Here is a 22,212-nt window from a genome sequence, read left to right on the forward strand (position 1 = left end):
CGACATGAAGCCCTGTACTGTTAGCAGGACGTGGCCACATCCACAATCTCGTGGGATCCTTGTAAGAACCTCATGATACGTATGCCACTATCCCCTCATTGTGGATGAAGATCCAGGCTCAGAGAGGGAGAGCTACTTTCTTGAGATCCCACAGCTTTGGAAGCAGAGCTCAGGCCATGACGGCTTTACGGCCCACTACAGGGTTGCTAACTGTGTCCTGTGCCACCTCTCGCAGGTGTTAAACAGAACATTTCCTGGTCTGTGTTTGGAGGCTCTGCCAGGGGCAAGGTGCGTTCCTGACCTGGCTGGATCCCAGGCTTTGGGACGGGGCAGGTGACCTTTTCAAGGTGCCATTTCCAGCCTTCCTTGTCCCCTGGAATTCAGGCCAGACCTGCCAACAACAACCAGGTCAGTAGGAAAGTCTCCAATTTCAGAGAAGATATTCAGATGCTTGCCACAGAAAGCAGTAAAGCTTGGCCCTGCCACCTGCCCTGTCCTTGCAGCCCAGAAACGGCTGGGGGAGGATGCTGGAGGTGAGGTGGGGTGTGAGTGAACACGGAGGTTTTGTCACCTTCCTCCCATCGCTTCCACCCCACACATCCCAGAACCTGCCTCATTAAACACACTGGGAACTCTCTGCCCGCTAGACCTTCGCCCCAGTTTCCAGCTCAGGTCAGGCCCACCTCTTTGAAGGAGATTTTCCTGGCGAAATTCATTTCCTTCTCCTCTGATTTCACAGTGCTTTATTTGTTCCTATTTCTCCTACCTAGAACTCCCAGGGGAGCGGGGAGGGAAAGTTCTGCAGGTGAGCTCCAGGGCTCCCACCCCCAGTTCTAAATTTGGGGATTTGACATCAGCTTTTCTTTCTTTTTTTTTAAAGACTATTTTTTTTTTTAAGAGCAGTTTTCAGTTCACAGGAACATTGAAGGGAAGGTACATAGGTTTCCTACACTTTCCCTGCTCGCCACACACAGTCTTCCCCACCAGAGCGGTACATTTTTTATAATTTATAAACCTCTACCTCATAATCAGGCAGAGTCTGCTGTTTACATTTAGGATTCACTCTTGGTCTTGGACACTCTGTGAGTTTTGAAAAACGTAAAATGACTTGTATCCACTTTTGTAGTATCGCACAAATTAGTTTCACTGCCCTAAAAATCCTCTGTGCTCCCTCTTTCCCAAACCCTGGCAGCCACGGATCTTTTGACTGTCTCCATAGTTTTGCCTTTTCCAGACTGTCATATAGTTAGAATCATACAACTTTTTCAGACTGGCTTCTTATGCGTTTAAGTTTACCGCTTGTCTTTTGATGGCTTGATAGCTCATTTCTCTTTAGTGCTGAATGATGTTCCATTGTCTGGATATGCCACAGTTTCTTTATCCATTCACCTACCGAAGGACGTCTTCAAGTTTTGGGAGTTATGAATAAAGCTGCCGTAAACATCCATGTGCAGGTTTTTGTGTGGACATGAGTTTTCATCTCCTTCGGGTAAATACCGAGGAGCATGATTGCTGGATGGTATGCTAAGAGCACGCTTAGTTTTGTAAGAGACTGTCTTCCAAAGTGACTGTACCATTTGGCATCCCCACCAGCAGTGAATGAGAGTTCCTGTGGTTCCACATCCTTACCAGCCTTTGGTGGTGTCAGTGCCCTGGATTTTGGCCATGCTAATGGGTGTGTAGTGGTATCTCATTGTCTGGCTTTTCTTTCAATCCGAGTTTGGGAGACTGTGTGATTTCCAAAGTCACTTCTGCTCAGGGATTATGTGATCAGAGCCTCCAGGAGGAGCGGGATTCCTGGCAGCCAGGGACTGACTCTCCTCTCACACCCTCAGAAGCCCCTTGTGCCAAACGGGAGTCTGGAATCATTTGCTGAATTGGATTGACTTGGCTTTGTTGTTTTAGAAATGATGCAGTCCCCGTGAAGGGTAGAGGAGCTGGCACCTTGAGAATTTTTCCTAAATGAGAAAGAAAGACTCGTTTCTCACCTCATCCTAATGTAGGATTGGGGTCTTCCCTGCAGACTGGAGCTGCGGTACAGGGACAGCTCTGGGACCTCAGGGTTTGGCAGACTGGGGTTTGAATCCTGGTTCCTCCACCCACGGATAGAGAGATAGGCAAATTCCTACTTCTCTGTGCCTGAGTTTCCCCATCTGTAAAATGGGAATAATAATAGTATGACAATTTGGTGAGATGATACACAGAGCACTTAGGCTTGGGGCCCAGCTCGGGTCACGGCAAGTGCTCAGTTAACATCGGTTACTATTACTATCATTATTGCCACCCTCAGGTTGCAGGTCTCTCGGGGCTTGAAGACACGGGAAAGAGCAATGGTCACATGGCCTTTCCCTGTCGCTGCCCTGGCTGTGGCGTTCACAGAGATGTCTCCTGAAGTGTTTGTCCCTGGAATGCTGATCACAGCACGTACTCATGGGTCAGAGGAGGCGTCCGGGGTCAGGTAGGTTTGGGGTGACTAACCTCAGCAGAAATCAGCAGCTTTCTTTTCTTTTTATTTAGTTTTTGATTGAAGTCTAGTTGGTTTACAATGTTGTGTTAGTTTCAGGTGTACAGCAAAGTGATTCAGTTATGCATATATATATGTGTGTATATATTCTTTTTCTTTTTTTTTGTGGTACGCAGGCCTCTCACTCTCCCGTTGCGGAGCACAGGCTCCAGACACGCAGGCTCAGCAGCCATGGCTCACGGGCCCAGCCGCTCCGCGGCATGTGGGATCTTCCCGGACCGGGGCATGAACCCGCGTCCCCTGCATCGGCAGGCGGACTCCCAACCACTGCGCCACCAGGGAAGCCCCTGTATATATATTCTTATACATATATATAAGAATAAGGATATGTATATTCTTTTTCAGATTCTTTTCCATGATAGGTTAGTATAAGATATTGAATATTGTTCCCTGTGCTGTACAGTGACCTCGTTGTTTATCGATTTTATATATAGTGGAGTGGCAGCTTTCTTTACTACAAGGTTTCTCAGACACCCATGCAGCTTCTGGAAGGAGCAGAAGTGTGTGGTCCTTCCCAAACTTCCTTGGCCGGGGAACATCATGGTTCTGGGAGCATCCTGCCAAGGCAGATGACACTTGAAGGAAGGCTAGCACTGGGGAGTAGGGGCGGCCTTCCGCTGGCTGCTAAGACCCGTCATGATGTGGTCCTGCCACCTTCTCACCATGGTCTCCACGTCCTCCTTGACAGCCCCCCGGTGTCCTGGCCACGGCAGGCTGTCGGCAGATCCAGAACATGCTAGCTACTGCCTTACTGAGGACCTTCTACATGCTGTTCTGTTATCCCTTTCTTGGCCTGTCCAGTGAAATCCAGCTCATCCTTTTAGCCTCCTCTGCAAAGCCCGTAAAGCCTAATCCTGTAAACTCTGCGGGTAGAAGCAGGGGCCCCCTCTGCCCCCACCCCATCTTCTTCACCTTTTCAAGCCCTTATCACTGTAATGTTTCATGTATGTGTTTCTCTACCTCATTGAATCATGGGCTTCTCAAGGGCAGGGGCCATCTCTCATTCCTAGCCTGGCATGTAGGTCTGGGGGCCTAGCACAGAGTGACAACACATAGAAGTCATTACTTTGATGTGTGCAATAGTATTTAGGGACGTTGCTAGCTTTGTGGTGAAGGGTAGAGTCACTGGCATCAGACAGACGTGGGTTTGAATCCCAGGCCCACCCTTTATTCATTATATGAACTTTCAGTACTTTTTAAACTTCTCTAAACTCAGTTCCCTCGTTTTCTTATCTGTAAGATGGTAATACTTTGACAGGGCTGCTGTGAGGATTAAGTGGTTCATTCACGTAGAGCACTTAGTTCAGTGGCTGCCACACAGTAAGTCCACAATAAGGGTGAGATACCATTCTTCTTGCTGTTGTTGTTCTAGATCCAGGTGAGAACGCTTCTCCCCACTCCCGTGGCACAGACTGCCCTGCCCTTGACCTGAACCGACCTGAAGGGCAGACAGCCTGCCCTAGCTGCTGCCTTCCAAGCCTCCAGCGCGTCCTCTCCGCTGCCTGCCTCCTCTCTCCCACGGGTGAGAACCCACTGCTTTCAGCTCAGAGCTCCCGCCATCAGCTCAGCAGCCCTGACACAGCCGAGTGGGAATTTGTTTTATTTCTGAGCCTGTCCCCTCCCTCTCTCCCCTCTGAAAAAGCAATTAAACTTGTGTTTACTAGAGTGGGCGGCTGTAATCTGTCATTTGCCCATCTTATCCTGTCGAGCTGCCCCACTTCCAGCCTGCTTTGCTTAGGCAGCGGAGGGAGATTTTGCATAATCAGTAAAAAAAACGCAACTCAGAAAAGGGTGGGTTGGTTTCAGACCCGCAAAATGTGAGTACAGCTCCGGGGACCCGGATGGACCGGGTGTGTGTGGGGGGTGGGGCTGGGGACCCAGATGGACCTGGGTAAGGGGGGGAGGGGCTGGTGAGGGGCCGGGTCTTCCCTAACTAGGACATGCCTTTGCAGGGTCTTGTCTTTCTGTCCCTACTGGGCAGGGCAGGTCCCCACCCCTGACCCAGCCTGGTCCATCCCCGATATCAGGCCAGGGCTCAGAGGGGCAGGAGTTGTCTGCTGATCACACCCCTCTTTGCATACAGCTTTCGGGGGCTCCCCAGGGCCCCAGAAACCGTGTTCTCATTCACTGTGTCCTGTCCCCACCTGTCCCTCCCAGGGGCCAGTAAGGCAGAATCAAAAACATGCTGGGGATTCTGTTTCCTGGCTGTGCTACGGTCCCCATTTAGGTTTCCCCAGAGCTGACCTTGACACAGGGACTTGAGTGCAGGTGGGTTATTTGGGAGGGGATTTCGGGAGGCTCAGTGAGGGAGTGGGAAAAGTGAGCCAGGGAAGAAAGAAAGTCTTAAAAAAACGTGTTTATGAGTGGGGGCTGCAGCTGCGGACACCTGGGCTCGAGCCCTCTGGGGACTCCGAGAGACTAAAAAGGACACACCTAAGAATTGTCCCACTGAGGGTTGAGGAAGCCAGCATCCTTACCCACTGGGGTAGGTTGCTTGTTAATAGCCCCCTGTGAGCCTCACCTCTCTGTGTCCACGCCCTGGCCTGGCCGAGGCCCTGCTCGCAGTGGCACTGGGCTGGGCCATGTGACTTGCTCTGGCCAATGGGGCTGTGAGCACATGTGATGCCAGCAGAGGCCTGGTGAGCACGTGCACTTAGGGGCCGGTTTTCTGGGAACACGGCTGCCGTCATAAACGCAGCCTGGACTCTCCTGACAGCGGACACCGAGGCGCCCGGCCCGCAGCTTCACCTAACCGCCAGGCATCTTCAGCCACATCTGGTCCAGGGCAGCTGCCAGATGACTGCAGCTCATGAGTGACCCTGCGAGACCATTCCAGCTGAGCCCAGCCCAACTGCAGAATCATCGGCAGATAAGCAACTGTTAAGCTTCTGAGTTTGGGGTTGTTTATTATGCCGCAGTAGGTAACTGACACATCCACGAACTCTCATCCTTCATTGTTGTGGGTTGCTGGGGTGGGTGGACAACTAACTCCCTGACACTCCTGGCTGGCCCTGACACAGATTCCTGTGGCCAGAGAAAGCCTGCGGTCAGAGAGACGTCCCGTTGGAGGTAGGATGGCCTCTCACTGTAGGGAACCTGTCCATCCGAGCGGCAGGCAACTTCCAGATAGGCCAAGGCGGTGGGACAGAGCTCCCGTAGCATCTGCTACAGCACCTGGCTCTGAAAATGATCCAGGGAGCTGCCCTGCAAATTCTGGAAGGCGCTCCTTCAGAATTCAACTCCACATCTACACTACACTACAAGGTAAATGCTACCTTCCCTCCCTCCCTCCCTCCCTCCCTCCCTCCTTCCTTCCTTCCTTCCTTCCTTCCTTCCTTCCTTCCTTTCTTCCTTCCTTCCTTCCTTTCTTCCTTCCTTCTTCACTGCACCTGGCACCCAGCTCCCCTACCATATTAAACACCCACCCCCCACCCACATAACAAAGAGATGTGGAAAATGGGAAAGAACACAGTATTTGGGTTCAGATGGGTCTGAGCTGGCATCCAGCTCAGCTGGTGTTACTAGCAGTGACTTTCTGTCTGGCTGAGTCTGTTTCCTAGCCTGTGAGATGGTATACGCGCCGACAGAACTGATGTAAGGAGAGGCGTTTTCATAAGTGTGTAGCCCATAGTAGACCCCCAGCCAGAGAAGCCTGCTTTAGACTTGACCCCCTCCGAGGCTGAGAGGCAGATTTGATGGGACAGGAAGGAAGCAGGCTTCTGCCTCTCTTTCCTCTTGTAAAATGTGCAGCCTGGTTTTCTGTGGTGGTGGAGCATCTCCTTATTAAATAAGGAGCTCGAGTGATTAGGCTGTTCTCTGCGGCCTGGCTTATGTCTCATTTTCAACTCTTTTCATTTGTGAAGCCAGTTAGGAAGAGGCAGTTTTTGTTTTTTTTTTTTAAATTAAATTGGAAAAGTTCTACTGGAATCTTTGAAATGTTCAGAGCAGTGGCTTTTTAAAATAAAAGGGAAGACAAAGGAAGCTGTCTCAGTCCTTGGGTCACACAAGAATTGTGAGGCCCCCAAAGTTGTTGGAAATGACAACCGTCTACCCTTATCCAGGGACCGGCTTTGTTGTAGAGAGAATCCTAGGGTTTGTTGCAAGGGGTTTGCCCTCCGAGTCCTCTCTGGAGAGCACTTCCAAGGAGCCGTGCATTTTATAACTATTAAGAGTTTCGCTTGTCACGTCAAGGATGTAATAAAACCGGTCTCCGATGCTTCACAGAGAACGTTATGTGAGGATGATTTGATAAAGTTAAAAGTGTTCTACAAAGGTAAGGTATTATTAGTGGCGGCTGGGATGTCCTGAGAAGGAAGGATTTTCTCAAGGTCACAGGGTAAGTTGGTGGAGGAGCCAGAAAAAGCAGCAGAGCCTCTTCATCTGGAGTGTAGGGATCTTGGCTCATTTTACTGACATGATATCCACAGCGCTGAGAAGAAAGCCCAGCATACAGTACGTGCACTGTGAATGCTGTTCAATGAACAAATGAATAGATGAATGAATGATGCTCTAACAGTCCTAGGAGCATGAGGGACCACATGACCCATCCCTACAGGACCTTCCAACCCCATAACAGGCATTCTGGACTGGCTTCTTCGTCTGCTTATTCCTCTGTCCTCCCACCCCACAGAGCATCCCCTTTCCCCCCCTCCCCTGTGCCCACCGGTGGGAGGTTGTGATTTAATCCCACTCCTTCAGCCCTCCTTTTGCTGTGTGACTCTGCAGTTTCTCCCATTAAAAGGCGGAGGGGGGGCTTCCCTGGTGGCGCAGTGGTTGAGAGTCCGCCTGCCGATGCAGGGGACACGGGTTCGTGCCCCGGTCCGGGAAGATCCCACATGCCGCGGAGCGGCTGGGCCCGTGAGTCACGGCCGCTGAGCCTGCGTGTCCGGAGCCTGTGCTCCGCAACGGGAGAGGCCACAACAGTGAGAGGCCCGCGTACAACAACAACAACAAAAAAAGGCGGAGAGTATTTCCCACCCTCTGACTTTGAGTTGGGGGATAGCACTTGCTTTGGCCAATAGAATGAGGTGGACATAACAGTGAGCCTAGTTCTCAGCACGGGAGAACTATTTTTTTTTTTTTTTTAATTGAAGTATAGTTGATTTACAATGTTATGCTAATTTCTGCTGTGCAGCAAAATGATTCAATTATACATATATATTCTTTTCCATTATTGTTTATCATAGGATATTGAATCTAGTTCTCTGTGCTATAGAGTAGGACCCCGTTGTTTACCCATTCTATATATAATAGCTTACATCTGCTAACCCCCAAGTCCTACTTCATCCCTCCCCCACCCCCCTCCCTCTTGGCAACCATAAGTCTGTTCTCTATGTCTGTGGGTCTGTTTCTGTTTTGTAGATAAGTTCATTTGTGTCATATTTTAGATTCTACATATGAGAGATATCATACAGTATTTGTCTTTCTCTGTCTGACTTACTTCACTCAGTATGACAATCTCTAGGTCCATCCATGTTGCTGCAAATGGCATTATTTCATTCCTTTTTATGGCTGAGCAATATTCCATTGTATATATGTACCATGTCTCCTTTATCCATTCGTCTGTTGGTGGACATTTAGGTTGTTTCCATGTCTTGGCTATTATGAATAGTCAGCACAGGTGTCAAGAGGCTTTGCATGACTCTGCTTGTCCCCTTGGTCCTCTGCCACAGTCTAAAGAACACGCCTGAGCTAGCCTGCCGTCCCCAGGAGAAGGATGAGAGACCTGGGGAGCAGAGCCCTAGCTGAGCCGGCCCAGTACAGCCCAGCTCATCCCAGAGCCCCAGCCAACCTGCTGTGAGGAGCTTGTTCAATGCTTTCTGTTGTCCGTCACTGAGGTCTGGTGCTGGCTTGTTCCACAGCATAACTGAGGCCATAGTTAACTGATATACCATTCAAATCTTCCAAATCTTCTCCAGCCTGGATCAGTATTTATCTCCCCTTGGAAGCCTTTCCTGACCTCCCCAAGCTCCTTAATGCATGAGTTCATTCATTCACTACAGTTGACCCTTGAACAACATGGGTTTGAACTGCGAGGGGCACCTAACATTCAGATTCTTTTCAGTCAATACTATAGAACTACACGATCTGAGGTTGACTGAGTCTGCAGATGCAGAACCATGAATATACCTGGTCGGCTATAAAGTTATATGGGAATTTTCAACTGCACGGGGCAGGGGTGATCGACACCCCTAACCGCCATGTTATTCAAGGGTCAACAGTGAATGCCTACTCATTTCAAGCCTAATGGTAGAAGCCAGGAGTAATAAAGAGAAATAATACAGTCCCCCTAGGATCTCCAGTCTAGTGGGGGAGACACGTGCCAACAGACGTCATTGTTATTACTCTAATTATTAATGTTCCTAATATATTAGCTTATATTGGTTGAACATTTCCTGTATGAAGCACTTTGTATACATTACTTCCTGTAATCGCCACAATAATTCTGGGAGAATATTTTATACTCATGTTACAGCTGCAAATCCTGACGCTCAGAGAAGTTGACTTACTTGCCCAAACAATATATCCATAGAGGATCAGGGATTCCAGCTGGAGTCAGCCTGACTCCGGAGCCTGGATTCTGCTTTGGGGATGAATGTGGTCCAGGTGTGCCCAGGTGGTGGTGACAGGGAGGGTGTAATTGGCTTTTCCGAGGCTGGTCCTGAAAGGTGCGCAAGGAGAAAGCCAGGCAGAGAAGAAAGAGCCCTGAGGTGCGGAACACCGCAAACGCAAAGGCCTGGAGGTGTGAGGTGAAATGGTCCAGGCCTGGGAGCAGAGGGAGGGCAGGTGAGACGGGGATTGGAAGAGCCACCTGCAGCCATACCCTGGGGAGCTTGCTAAAAGGTAGCTTCCTGGGCTCCTCTCCAGGATGGGTTGGGGTGGAGACCAGGCACCTGCAGCTCTGGTTACGCTCTGCCTTTGGTGAATCTGATACTCCCTCCAATTAAAAAACCTCTGCCTGGCCGAAGCCTTTCCGTTCTCCCTACATCAGCTCTCTCTCCCTCCTCTGACCTCTCATGACTCCTTGTCATCAGTCCCCAGCTTGGCACAGATCTGCCCCCGACTGTGTGCCGTGAGCCTCTTATCTGTAGCCAGACCGTGGGTCCCTGAGGGCAGCTAGGAGAATGGTACTTTTTGCAACCCCAAAGTACTTGTACCCAGGATGGGTGGCCCACCGGATTTGTCAGTTGATTACAGAGTTGGAAATGATGATCTGGAAGCCCCTCGTGTGAGGCCTAGGGTCTGTATAAGCGTATCATCATCATAAACAATGTACTGTAATTACAGAACATCTTTCCCTGGTGCTTCGTTAAGTGCTTTTTATTCTTGACTTCATTCCATCCTCGCAGAAGCCGTATGAGGCACGTGCTAGTTTTCTCAGCTATGAAATGTGGACGATGAAGCTCATCGAAGGTGAGTCACTTGCCAAAGTCTCAGACAGAGCTGGCAAACCAAACCCCAGAGCCCCCTTAGCTTCAACTACCTTCCTCTTTGGTGGGGGCTCGGAGGAGGGGCTCCACAGCAAGGCACGTTCTGAGAAGCCTTCAGGGTCAGGTGCAATCAGCCTCAAAACCCGCTGGGTTGGTGGGTAGCAGGCAGGACACCTGACCAGGGTCAGGGCCCTGGGTTCCAGTCCCGCCTCTGCCACTAAGCAGCCTGGGATCTTGAGAAACCCCTCTCTGCTCCGTGCCTCAGTTTCCAAGCCTGGGATAAAGAAGGGGATGGATCTGTCTTCTGTGTTGACCTTGCAAAGTGCAGGGGTGATGTGTGCAGTTCCCGGGAGCACCTGGCAATCGGAGAAGTGGGGTCCGCACTCTCCGCCCCCTCCCCTGGGTTGGGGTGGCCCTTCCCTGGTCCACCCAGGCCCCTGGTCTGGCCAGCTCAGTGTCGGGGGCACCATGAGCATGGAGCCAGCAACTCTGCCACGGACATCGCCCCCAGCCCACCTTCCTGGTTCTACAAAGGCCCTTGCTGAATGTTTGGCTGCTTCCAGGTAACGCTGTGAAAACCCTTCGAAAGATGAGGAGCTAATTGACGCTCATGGGGACAGGCAATCACTTACCCTTGTTATGTCTGCAGCCTCTGTGTGGGCCATGCAGAGAGCGGTCCTCCTGTACTCTCTGCAGAGGGCGGAGCAAGGGCAGAGTGTCATGGTTTTGCTGCCATTGTCACCTCTGTTTGCTGAGCTCCTTTGCAGGCCTGGACTCAGTTTACCTCTTGGTGTAATCACCTCTGCCTTCTCAGCTTCTCCAGGGGAACCAGGCCACAGGCCGTTTGTCTTCCCTGGCTTGATTATCGGGCTGAACTTGGGACGTGGGCTGCTGGGCTCACAGATTATCATTAGCAGAGAGGTTTGACTGCCTGGAGACCATAATAAATCAGTGTGCTGGAATCATCCTGAAACCATCCCCAGTCTGCCCCCCGGTCTGTAGAAAATTGTCTTCCACGAAACCGTTCCCTGGTACCAAAAAGGCTGGGGACTCCTGCTTTATAGAATGTATTTTCTAAGGCACATTTTACTTAGTTACTTTGCTTATTGTCTGCCTCCCACACTAGAATGTCAGGTTCACAGGGGTGGGGATTTTTGTCTGGTTTGCTGACTGCTGCATCCCCAGAGTCTAGAATAGTGCCTGGCAGGTAGTAGGTGCGCAGTGAATATTCATTGTATTAGCATGGCTCTGAATCAATTCAATGAATCCATGCAGCTCTGGAAAAAAAAAAAGGTATTGATGCTGGAGCCGCTAAACTAAGGCACACTGAAGATGACTTAATCTTTTTAAGCTGGAGAATCGGGAGGAATTTGGGCGTGCACAGAGGTCAAACTGCCGGCCAGTGTAGATGCAAAAGGGGACAGTGACATGGTGAGTCAGGACGACTGGGCATTCTATCAGCCGCCATTAGCACCTTGAGAATGATGTTTATTTGGGCAGAAATGGCCTTTGATTGCCCCTGCCCCTCCAGCCCGGGCAGGGAGAGCCGCCCCTCCGGCCACCAGATTGAAAAGGCACTGCCATCCCAGCGTCCGGTTTCCCTTCATCAGTCCCATTTCTCTGGCAGCCGGTCAGACCCCTCTTCCCTCTCCCCCAGCTCTCCTCTAAGCCTCTTCATCTGACAGCTTCCAGGTTGTGGTTAGGGAAGGTACTCTTCCCACTGGCCACGATGAAGTGCAGTCAGGACACAGAGGCAGTGCATGAACATAGCTTCACGCTCACGCTCTGGGCTCTCCTTCAGAAGAAGAGAGGGATAAGGCGAAAAAGGAGAATAAGCGGAATAAGGCAGAAAATGGGTGACGCAGCATCTCAGAGATAACTCCAAAGTTTTCTGGTCCATTCCCCTGCCCCACGGTCTTCCTTCCCCAGAGAGCTGCGGAGTTTTCAGAGAAAGGCTCCCCAGGCGACACTTTCCTTAATGAAATGGCCACCATAGAACCAGGAGGTGGCGTTTCTCTAAGCGAGGTTTGCAGACCCCTGGTCTCAGAGCCATCCAGAGTGTGTGCAAGTGTGCAGACTCCCGGGCCTCGTTCCCAGACCCACTGGATCATAACTCATGGAGCAGGTGACCCGGAATCTGCATTGTAATATCTCCCTGTGGCTGGGGGGTGGGGGCAGGGCCACCTCCAGGTGTGATGGTTCATGAGGAAGAGGTACAGGACTCAGCATACCCCGGCTATGATTTTACTACAGTGGAAGGAAACAGAGCAAAATTAGCAAAGGGAAAAGGAGCCTGGGGGGGTTGTCCAGAGGAAACAAGATGCAAACTTCCAAGAGCCTCTCCCTGGAGTCCCTCAGGGCGAGCTGATGCCCCCAGCACTGGGTTGTGAGAACACGTGTGAAATGCTGTCTCCCAGAAGAGGTCCTCAGAGACTGGGTGCCCAGGGATTGTACCAGGGGCTGGTCATGCAGGAACCTTCTGCCTGGCATGTTCCAAAGTTCCAGACTCCCAGAAGAAAAGCAGGGCTTCAGGCTAAAGCACGTTGTTTGCACGACAGGTCAGGTAATGTGAGCTGCTCTTATCAGCTGGAACCTTCTCCAAAACCAAGTTCCCAGAGGACAGCCAAGGCCAAACCTGCAAGCAGGCCTTTCAAAGGACAGCAGTCTCAGGCCTACTATGTGAATGTTTGCACCACCCACTTCCTTCCAGAGGATTCCTAGGCACTGTAAATTACGAGACCCACTGGTCTGATGGATAAAGGTCAGTCGACCAACTCCATCTCTGGTTACTGTGTGACTCATGGTAAGTTAATTGCTCACTCTGAACTTGCTAATTGCTTATTGTAAATTGCTCACTCTGAACTTCCCGATTTAAAACAGAGGGGATACGTTTCCTCCCAAGGAAGTGAAATTCATATCTCAGGTAACCTCCTCCTTTACTAAGCAGAAAGGAGAAGGCCCCTCTTTTAAGGAGTCCTGCCATGCCCAGGCTGCTGGACCAGGATTTGACCTTGGCTGTGACGTAATGAGGAAGAAGGAGAGAAGTAGCTGGGAGGGGCAGTTCCTTGGACGCACGAAGATTTGGACCCCAAGTCGCCCCTTTAGTGCCCTCCCCTGGGGGACTCTGCACCAAGAGCTGGGGCTTCCCCCTTGACAACTTGGCACTTGGGGTGGGAGTGGTGGGACCACTGAACTGAGCAAGACCCAGGTGCTGCCCTGGAGGGCAGGGGCCAGAGTGTGGATGGAGGCCAGCCAGCGCTCAGGATCTTGGGACACCGGGAGGGACACCCCTGCTCTGACATCAGTTGGACCTGAGACCTTGGACAAATCATGTCGCCTCATTGAGGTCCGTGTGCCTTCTCTTTAAAATGAGGCTCTAATGCCTAAGATTTAAAGAAAGGTTGTAAAGATTAAAAAAGATAATGACAACATTTTGTTAAAGAAAAGATAATGAATAGTTTTGAAAGAGATTTGGAAATGTTACAGGGGAGTTATACATGATGTAGCTCTGCTGATTCCTCCTCCCAGGGCTGGTAGACAGTTTGGACACCACATCATTCCCACCAAGGAACCCTGAAACATCTTCTCTGAGTAGATTTCCACCCACCTGACCTTGGCCCTGGGCAGTAGAAAGAACACTTTGTTGAGACTGAGGGCTGGCTCTGGCACGAATTTGCCTGCTGACTTGGCAAGTCTCTCTCCCTCTCTGAGCCTCACTTTACCCTCTCTGCCAGATGGGAGCAGTAGTACTTCTGCCCGTTACCTAACCACCACTGCAAATTCTTTCCTTTCTCATCTTGTTCCAGAACTGCCCCCGAGACACATCTGTGCTGAAGGCCTGGGACCAGCATTTCTCTGGAAGGAGAGCAGAGAACACTGTCTTGGATGGGTCCCTCCTGGAGACTCTGCAGCATATTAGCACCATAAGGGCTCTGAGAAGACCTTCAGTAAAGGAAAATTTCTCCAGCCTGTATGCTCGCAGACCTCCTTTGGGCAGAACACACGTCAGCATCCTGCAGGACAGTCGACGGCATTCTCTGGGTGGTTGCCAGGCCAGGAGGACCCAGATGAGTTGAGTGCCAGGTATATGTACCAAAGCCGGATCCACCGACTCTCCAGGTCAGCAGCAGCTCATCCTCGCCCTTGACCTCAGTCCACCTTGAGAGACGATCTTTGAGGCTGGAGTTATAGTCATCAACTCCCATTCCTCCAGCTGTTCTTTGGTTCCCAGGTGCCTGAAAGTCCCTAAAAGTGCTGCTTGAGCCAAAATTCAGAGGGCATGCTAAACCAGGTTAAACCAGAGAGCATGCTAAACCAGGTTAACGTTAGGGCCCACGGCAATGAGCAGGTGTCCTCCCCACGGGGTTGGTTGGATACATGAGTTAATTTTGTTCAAGCTCCAAGGGTCTTGGGGACTTTGTTGCTGAGGGTGTACAGATGTATTGAGGGAGGGGCCCAGCATGGAATGGGCTTCAGGGTCTGCAGGGACCTGAGGAAGGAGAGCTGCATACTCAGCACTGCAATTAATGGAGGTAATAAGGGTCCGAAGGTCAATGCCAGCCAGGGTGCTTGGCAGGTGGGGCGGACATCCCTTGGAAAACTCTACATCGGCGTCCTTGTGAGTCGGAGTGGAGAGCGTTTGGCGGGGGAGGGGTGCCCCATGGCAAGGCTGGGCAGGGCAGTCCAGGGCAGCAGAGCAGGGAGAGATGTCCTTCTGAGTGGCCCAAGCACGGGCAGGGACAAGAGCAGGGGTCTTGAAGCAGCCAGCATTGGGTGTGAACCTCAACCGAGACCTGAATGAGCTGTGTGTCATTGGGCAGCTTCCCTTGCCTCTCTGAGCCTCAGTTCCCTCATATGCAAATGGACACAAGAGTGACCACCCCCCCCAACTCAGAGTAATGAATGGCTTAACTTGGGTTAAGTGCCTAGAAATATCTAGCACGTAAAATGTACTCCATGAATGCTACTTCTCTCCTCTCCTTTTAGAAAAGCTCAGAGACTGGCAGAAGCGTTTTTTCTTTTTAAACTTTTAATTGCACTGTAACATACACACGGAAAAGTGCATACTCTTTTGTTTGTTTTTTAATTTAAAATTTATTTCAACTCCTCTGGGGCTGGAAGTGTTACAAAACCTTAAAATAAACCTAAAACGTCTTGCTTTTATCATTTTTACTTAGAGCACCAAAAAAAAAGATTTTGAAATAATTTGAGACCCACAAGAAGTGGTAAAAATAGTACAGGGTTCCCATGCTTTACTCAGCTTTTCCCAATGATGTCTTACATAACCACAGAGCATTGTCAAAACCAGGAGGTTGACCCTGGCACAATACTATTCACTAAACTGAAAAGTGTGTACTCCTTCAGTGGACAGCCCAGTGGGTTTTCACCAATGGAACTCAGCCCTGGAACCAGTGCCCAGATTAAGAACCAGAACATGACTGGCACCCTGGAAGGGTCTCTCATACCCCCTCCAGTCACCTCCCCTTCCTCCAGGGTAACCACGGTGAGGCCTGACTTCCAACAGTATAGATTTGCTTTGCATGTTTTGGGACTTTGTGTGTGTGGACTCAGTGCATGTTCCTTTGTGTCCGGCATCCTCTCCTCACCTGCATGTCTGGGACCTCCATCCACTCTGTGGCCTGTAGCTGTAACTGGCTCGTTCCTATCACTGTGTAGGCAGAGTTTTATCAAGGAAACAACCCTGCATGAACAGGATCGCTGTCCCCAGGGTGGTCCTTTGCTGCCCTGCTTCAGTGGGGGCCAGAGGAGTCGGTCTCATGGCCTCTCAGTCTGAGCGGTGCTGTTATGGGCTGAGTTGTGTCCCCCCAAATGCATATGTTAAAGTCCTAACTCGCACACGACTGTGTTTGGAGATAGTCTTTAAAGAGACAGTTAAGTTACAATGAGGTCATTAGGGTGGGCCCCAGTGCAACTTGATTGGTGCCCTTATAAGAAGAGATTAGGATACAGGTAAGGAGGGATGACCACGTGAGGACACAGGGAGAAGGTGGCCACCACACGCCAAGGAGAGAGGCCTCAGAAGGAACCAACCCTGACGATACTTTGGACTTCCTGCTTCCAGAAGTGAGGAAATAAATGTCTGTTGTTTAAGCCCCTCACTCTGTGATGCCTTGTAGCCCCTGCACAGCAATAGAGATGTCTCCTCCCTGGTCATCTCCTCTGGATCTGTAAGCCCCAGGCTGCTGGGCTGGTGCCCAAGATGACTGGGACGTGGGGTTGCCTGCTCCCAGGATGTGGTCTCTCTGCCCGTCCCCAGGCCGCATACCAGCTGAGCCCAGAAGAGGTTTAAGCGGTTCTTTTTTTTTTTTTTTTTTTGCGGTACGCGGGCCTCTCGCTGTCGTGGCCTCTCCCGTTGCGGAGCACAGGCTCCGGACGCGCAGCCTCAGCGGCCATGGCTCACGGGCCCAGCCGCTCCCCGGCATGTGGGATCTTCCTGGCTCGGGGCACGAACCCATGTCCCCTGCATCGGCAGGCGGACTCTCAACCACTGTGCCACCAGGGAAGCCCTAAGCGGTTCTTTTCTTGGAAGTTTAGCACAGCACAGAGGCTAAGGAGTGGGAGTTGCTCAGACGTTCCGGCAACCCCACGAGGGGGGCGGGGCCGGCCTGTTCAGGCCTCTGCTGGGGACCCCTGAGCTGATCTATAATTTCCTCCCCATCACGCTCCTCCCTCTGTCTCCTCGTGACACCTGCTCCTGCCCAGGCCTGGCCCCAACCCTCAGGTCACATCTCTCTCCCCGAGCATAGCTCAGTCCCAGCACCAGAGCACCCCAGGCCACCAGGGAGAATGTGTGGCTTGGGCTTTCTGTGTGGCTCCGTCGGCCACCATGCCTCTCTGGGCCTCCCCTTCCTCCTGCGGGATTGGGGCTGGGGGCAGGGAGTTGGCCCAGCTATTGGAGGAAAATGTGGAAGGCGTCTGGGGACACAGGTGAGACCCTGTGCAGGGAAACAGTAGGAGTGTGGGGTACAGAATGGTACAAGCAGCTCAGGAGGCCTCTGTCCACTTTTCCTCCCCTTCCCAGCCGGCTGGCAGAAGGTAAAAGAGCCTCAAAATTGGGCAGGGTGGAGGCCAGGGGCTTCCCGGAGGAGGTGGCTAATGAGTGTGGCAGGTCCCAGGCCCCTACTGAGTTTGAGTGTGTTTTGTGGGGCTCAGAGTGGGTGATGGGGGAACCGGAACAGAGGCGGGGAGGACATCCAGAAGTGTTGTGTGGCCAGGGGCTGGGGCTGAGGGACTAAACCAGCTGAAGCAAAGCATTTGATGACAGTGTTAGAAATAAGGCTGGTGATAACGGCACGGGAAGGGCCTGTGCGGTGAGAGCAGGACTCTGTCCTGTCTCTTTACTTGATCGGGATCGCTTGCTTTTCGTCTTTTTCACGATGGTGTCCCGGGTACATCAGTCAGCTCTTGCTGTGTAACAACCACCCAAACCTCAGTGGCACTTAACAAGAAGCCTTCACTTCTTACTCACTGTCCACTGGGCTGTCGCTCAGGCTGGCCTTGCTGGCCTTGGCTTCAAGCTGGGCCTTGGGCCCAGGTCTGCTCCATGCATCCCTCATCCTCTCTGGACCTTGGCTACCCAAGGTGTGTTCTCCTGGTGATGGCAGATGTGCCAGGGAGAAGGCCTAACAGTCAAGCGTATTTGAAGTCCCTGCTCCTGGTGCATCCACTAACATCCTGTTGGCCAAAGCAAGCCACGTGGCCATGTCTAACATCAATAGGGCGTGGAAGGGGAAGTACACACCCATCCTGAAGGTGGTGGGGAGGGAGACAATATTTGCTGTGCAGTAATCTAAGCTGCTACTTTCTATTAGCTTTTCCACAAAAGAAAGACATTTTTCCCCTTAAAAAAATTCAAAAACCATTGATTGGGATGATTGCATTCAGAAAATCTCCATGGAGCATCATTTTGGGGTCTTATTCTGCACCTGGAACATCCCCTGGTGACCTTGTAGCTGACATGAATACATCCATGAACACATCCCACTCCGCCAAGGCTCCCTACTCTCTCACTGCCTCCCCCTGCTGGCAGCGGAGGGCATTGATCAAGCCTGACCGGGACCTGACAATGGACCTCATTCATTCTGGCAACAAGCTGTTAAGAGATAGAGCTTTAAAAAAACAGTCACCTGTGTTCAAAAGCTGATTCTGCCACTTTGTGGCTACATGATCTTGAGAAAGTTCCTTAACCTCTTTAAGCCTCAAGTTCTCTGTGTATAAAATGGGCACAATACTGGAACTTTTCTCTTGGAGTTCTTATGAGGATTGAGAACAAGAGAGTAGCCCCCGCTGTAGGAGCCCAGTAAGTGTTTTCTGTTCCTGGGCCAGGGGCTTTCTGGGTCCGAGGAGATAGCAGTTAGGTCCTCACATCAGGACCCACCATGCCCTTAAACCCAGGGAAGGGTCCACCTGTGATGCTAGCTTTCTGCCCCGAAGCTAGCTGCCCCCAGGGGCTGCCAAAATCACTCCCCGTCCTCTTGGCCCAGAGCCCTGAACCCAGAGCACCCTGACTGTGTTGCCACAATCAAAGATGCTTTTCCTTGGATTCTGGCCACTCATCTCAACCAGGGACAGAGCCTTGAATGTCATGTCCACTTTCGGAGCTGCCCCTGTCTGCAGGCATGGACCATCTGGTCCCCAGCTTAGGGAGAGAAAAGCTTCTCAGAGCCCTCCTGACACGCCCCTGGGTGCCATGGGCAACGTGGCCAGCATGCCAAAGTGGGCAGTGAGTCCATGTGCTGGGCCGGCACTGCTCAAACCTGCTGGTGCACTGCAGTAAAACAGCCTTCAACTTAATATATGCTAATTAGATTTTAATGCCATTCAGATTTCCAACAGTAGTGCCGTGTTAGCCATGGCAAGTTATAATCATATCTAATTGGTCATTCTAACATAACAAATTTCTTGGATAAATTATTCTTTTTTTTTTTTGCGGTACGCGGGCCTCTCACTGTTGTGGCCTCTTCCGTTGCGGAGCAACAGGCTTCGGACGCGCAGGCTCAGCGGCCATGGCTAACGGGCCCAGCCGCTCCGCGGCATGTGGGATCCTCCCGGACCGGGGCACGAACCCGTGTCCCCTGCATCGGCAGGCGGACTCTCAACCACTGCACCACCAGGGAAGCCCCCGGATAAATTATTCTTAGTTAATAGTCCCCCAGGAGCAACCTCAAAGCACACACACACACACAGACACACACACTCACTCATATATATATTTTAGGGGAAATTGAGAAAAAAGGACAAGATGGAAGCAGGCGCCCAGTGAAGCAAATTTGTTATTTCAAACCTGGACTAGTGCAGGACCTCAGCCAGAGCCTCCAACAAAAGCCCTTGGGGTTGTTAGAACCTGGAACAGAGTCCTGAGCCTAGGAGGGTTCTGGGTGGGATCAAGGTCACTGCCTTTGAGGGTGGGGTACCCCCCCAGGTAGACGGCTCCCATCCCAGGAGGTGGCAGCAGGAGGGGTCACCAGTCTCAGACCTTAGCCCCTACTCAGCATGGTCTGCATCCCTCGGGGAAGCCCACCCTGGCTGCAGAAGCTTTTTCCCCTCCCTCTGAGACTGGTCCGCCCTGGAACTCTTCCCTGGTACAGATTCCTAGGTCCCCAAAGAGGTAAAAGGGGCACCTAATGGCTGAGTTAATATTTTCTTTACCAGGCAGAATCACTGAGTATAATTCCAGAAAAAGGGATGGGGGGTGAGTCAACCCAGTTTCTGATCTTCACATTACCACTAAGCTGCTGTAACCCCGGACGAGCTGCTTGGGGCCTCTGTTTCCCAGCTGGGATATGGGTTGAGACTCAGCATACATTTCTGCTTTAGCTGGAAGGAAGAGGTCTTTTCTCTGGAGTTGGAGCTTAATGGAGCACCCAGAGGGTCTGGAGTGCGAGCCTGCCCCTTTCTTTTCTCCCTTTTCTGTCGGGTCACTCTCTGTCCTCTGAGGCTGCCACTGGAAAGTGTGGCTGTCTGCATGCACTCGTCCACCTGCTGGCAGTGCCCTCAGAGGGTGGGTGGTGCAGCGGCCCTGTCCTCCCACTTGGGAGGGGAGGGGAGATGTGTGTAAAGAGGATGGGATTTCCAGTTGGGTCACCCCTTTACCCACGTGATTTGGGCAAGTCCCCCTCTGCTTTGAGGCCCCCTTCTTGCGCCATTTATTAAACGAGCATGATAGGCCCTATCTTATACAGCTTGTAAAGAATCTGAGTTCGTAACTCTAAGTTTCTCTCCCTTTGGTTCTCTTCCTTCTTCTCCATTCCCCTCCCCTTCTGCTGGCTTATTTAAAGGCACAGAATGACCTTGTGGGGGAAGGACCACGTGATCTCTTTTATCTAGTACTAAAGGAGGGAGATTAATGTTAGCATCTCCTGCCAAGTGAATGATAATGAGAGGTGACATTTATTGAGCGTATACTATATACCAGACATTTTTCTAAGTACTTTATATGCGCTCTCTCATTCAGCCCTAAGAGGTGAGTACAGTTATGATCTCATTCTAGAGACAGGCCACCCAAGCACAGAGAGGTTATGTAAATAGCCTGAGGTCACACAGCTAGTCAACAGCTAAGCGAGAATTTGAACCCAGGAGAGTTTGGCTCTATAGTTCACCTCTTTAACCACCTACTACACAGTCCTGCCTCTTGGACTGACCAGCTTGAGATCAGTAGAATATTTAGGAGAACCATCTGCCTTGGAGGACCTTCCAGGAAGAAGGAAGGAAAAGGAACTGAATTCACTGAGTTTCTGGTCTATACCTGACTCTGTGCTGGGCTTCTGACCTATGGAGGCAAAATTGCCTAGTGCATCAAGCCTAGGTCCAGATCTCTTCTCCAGGACTTATTTGCTGTGTGACCTTCAGCAAGTTACATAACCTCTCTGAGACTACTTCCTTACTTGTAAAATGGATCTAATGCTTCCTATACGGCAAGGTGGTTGTGAAGATCAAACTAGATGATACATGCAAAGTGCTTAGTGCAGCCCTTAACACGTAGAGAAGATTTGGTATATGGTAAATTCCTAAATATAGGAATGTTGATATTTATGCAAATTCATGCATATGGAAACATTGCTATTTAATTTGTTACACACATCCTGTAAGTTGCGTAATTATCCCCATTTTATAGTTGGAAAAACTGAGTTCAGATGGGTTAAGCCACTTGCCCAAGATCCCACAGTGGGAATGTGGTAAAGCCGCAATCTGAGCCCTCAAACACTTTCAACCCCAAAGCCTTTCAAAACTATGGCTGTCACTGGGGAAGGACTGTCCCTGTGGTCAGAGAAGGAAGGTCTCTAGGGGAGGTGGAGTTTGAGAAGGCAGGGGTAGGGGTACCGGTTTAGGGAAGGGCTCCTCCAAAATGCTTTTTGTCTGTGGCCCTGGGATCTCCAGGATCGATGGAGGAAGGGGTGGGAGGGAATGGGAGCCTGGGGTGGGGACCACAGCTGCCTGGGGCAGTAGGAGAGGGGGAGGAGAAGGAGCAGAGGGGAGGCGAGCCTCCTGAGAAGGTCAGCCCCAAGGTCAGATGCAGCTGGCAGCCCAGGGCTCCGCTGTGAGTGCTGACATTTAGGCCTGTCGCTGATGATTGGGCCCATTTGGAAAAAAATGCATGTATTTTGCACATCTATTTCCTTCCACCCATCACTCAGGGCTGTCTTCCCTAGAGGAAACCAAGGGCATAATACCTGACATAACAACTTAAGCGCTTTTCGGAAAACTCCCCAGCTCCAGGCTGGGCTGCAGGGCTAGTCTCTCTAGCTCCATCTCTGTCTCTGTCTATGTCTCTCTGTCTCTGTCTCTATTTCTCTGCCTCTGTCTGTTTCTCTGTCTTTATCACACTCTCTGTTTCTCTCTCTTTGTCTTTCTGTGTCTCTGTGTGTGTGTCTCTCTTTTTTCTGCTTTTTTCTGTGTGTCTGTCTCTCTGACTCTGTGTCTCTGTCTCTCCTCTATCTCTTGTCTCATTTCTATCCACTCCCCACTTTTTCAACCTTTCTCTTCATCTCATTCAGTCCAGATCTTGGTCTCTTTCGAAGGTTTCACAGAAGCCCAATTAGATTGGAGAGTTCTCTTCCAGAATTCCTTCCTCCAGGGACCCCCTTCTCTGTCCCCTCCATCCCTCATCTCCAAATGCCTCCAAGGAGACTCCTGTCTCTGCAGGATGTCTGATCCCAGTGTGAGCCTGACCTCCAGCACCCCAGACAGCTCTCCTCGGATGGTTGTCCCTGTTCCCTCTCTCCTTCCTTTCCCTCCCCC

General features: G+C 51.1%; 1 long non-coding RNA gene across 6 annotated transcripts in view; it reads left to right on the forward strand.

Moving 5' to 3' along the window:
* LOC117202373 (uncharacterized) overlaps nt 1-15,115 on the forward strand; it is a 62,142-nt gene extending 47,027 nt beyond the window's left edge. Inside the window, exons 4-9 of one of the 6 annotated variants that reach the window (XR_007475722.1) lie at nt 3,897-4,046; nt 5,241-5,788; nt 9,874-10,517; nt 11,306-11,385; nt 12,513-12,757; nt 13,761-15,115. This is a non-coding gene — a long non-coding RNA (uncharacterized LOC117202373). Of the gene's footprint in view, nt 1-3,896; nt 4,047-5,240; nt 5,789-9,811; nt 12,758-13,760 lie in introns of all 6 variants that reach the window. The other 5 variants (XR_007475725.1, XR_007475720.1, XR_007475726.1 and 2 more) reach the window with 5 other exon arrangements.
* Nucleotides 15,116-22,212: the final 7,097 nt, after the last annotated feature.

The sequence above is a fragment of the Orcinus orca genome, chromosome 1 (genome assembly GCF_937001465.1).
Source record: "Orcinus orca chromosome 1, mOrcOrc1.1, whole genome shotgun sequence".
In the NCBI taxonomy this organism is placed as follows: Eukaryota; Metazoa; Chordata; class Mammalia; order Artiodactyla; family Delphinidae; genus Orcinus; species Orcinus orca.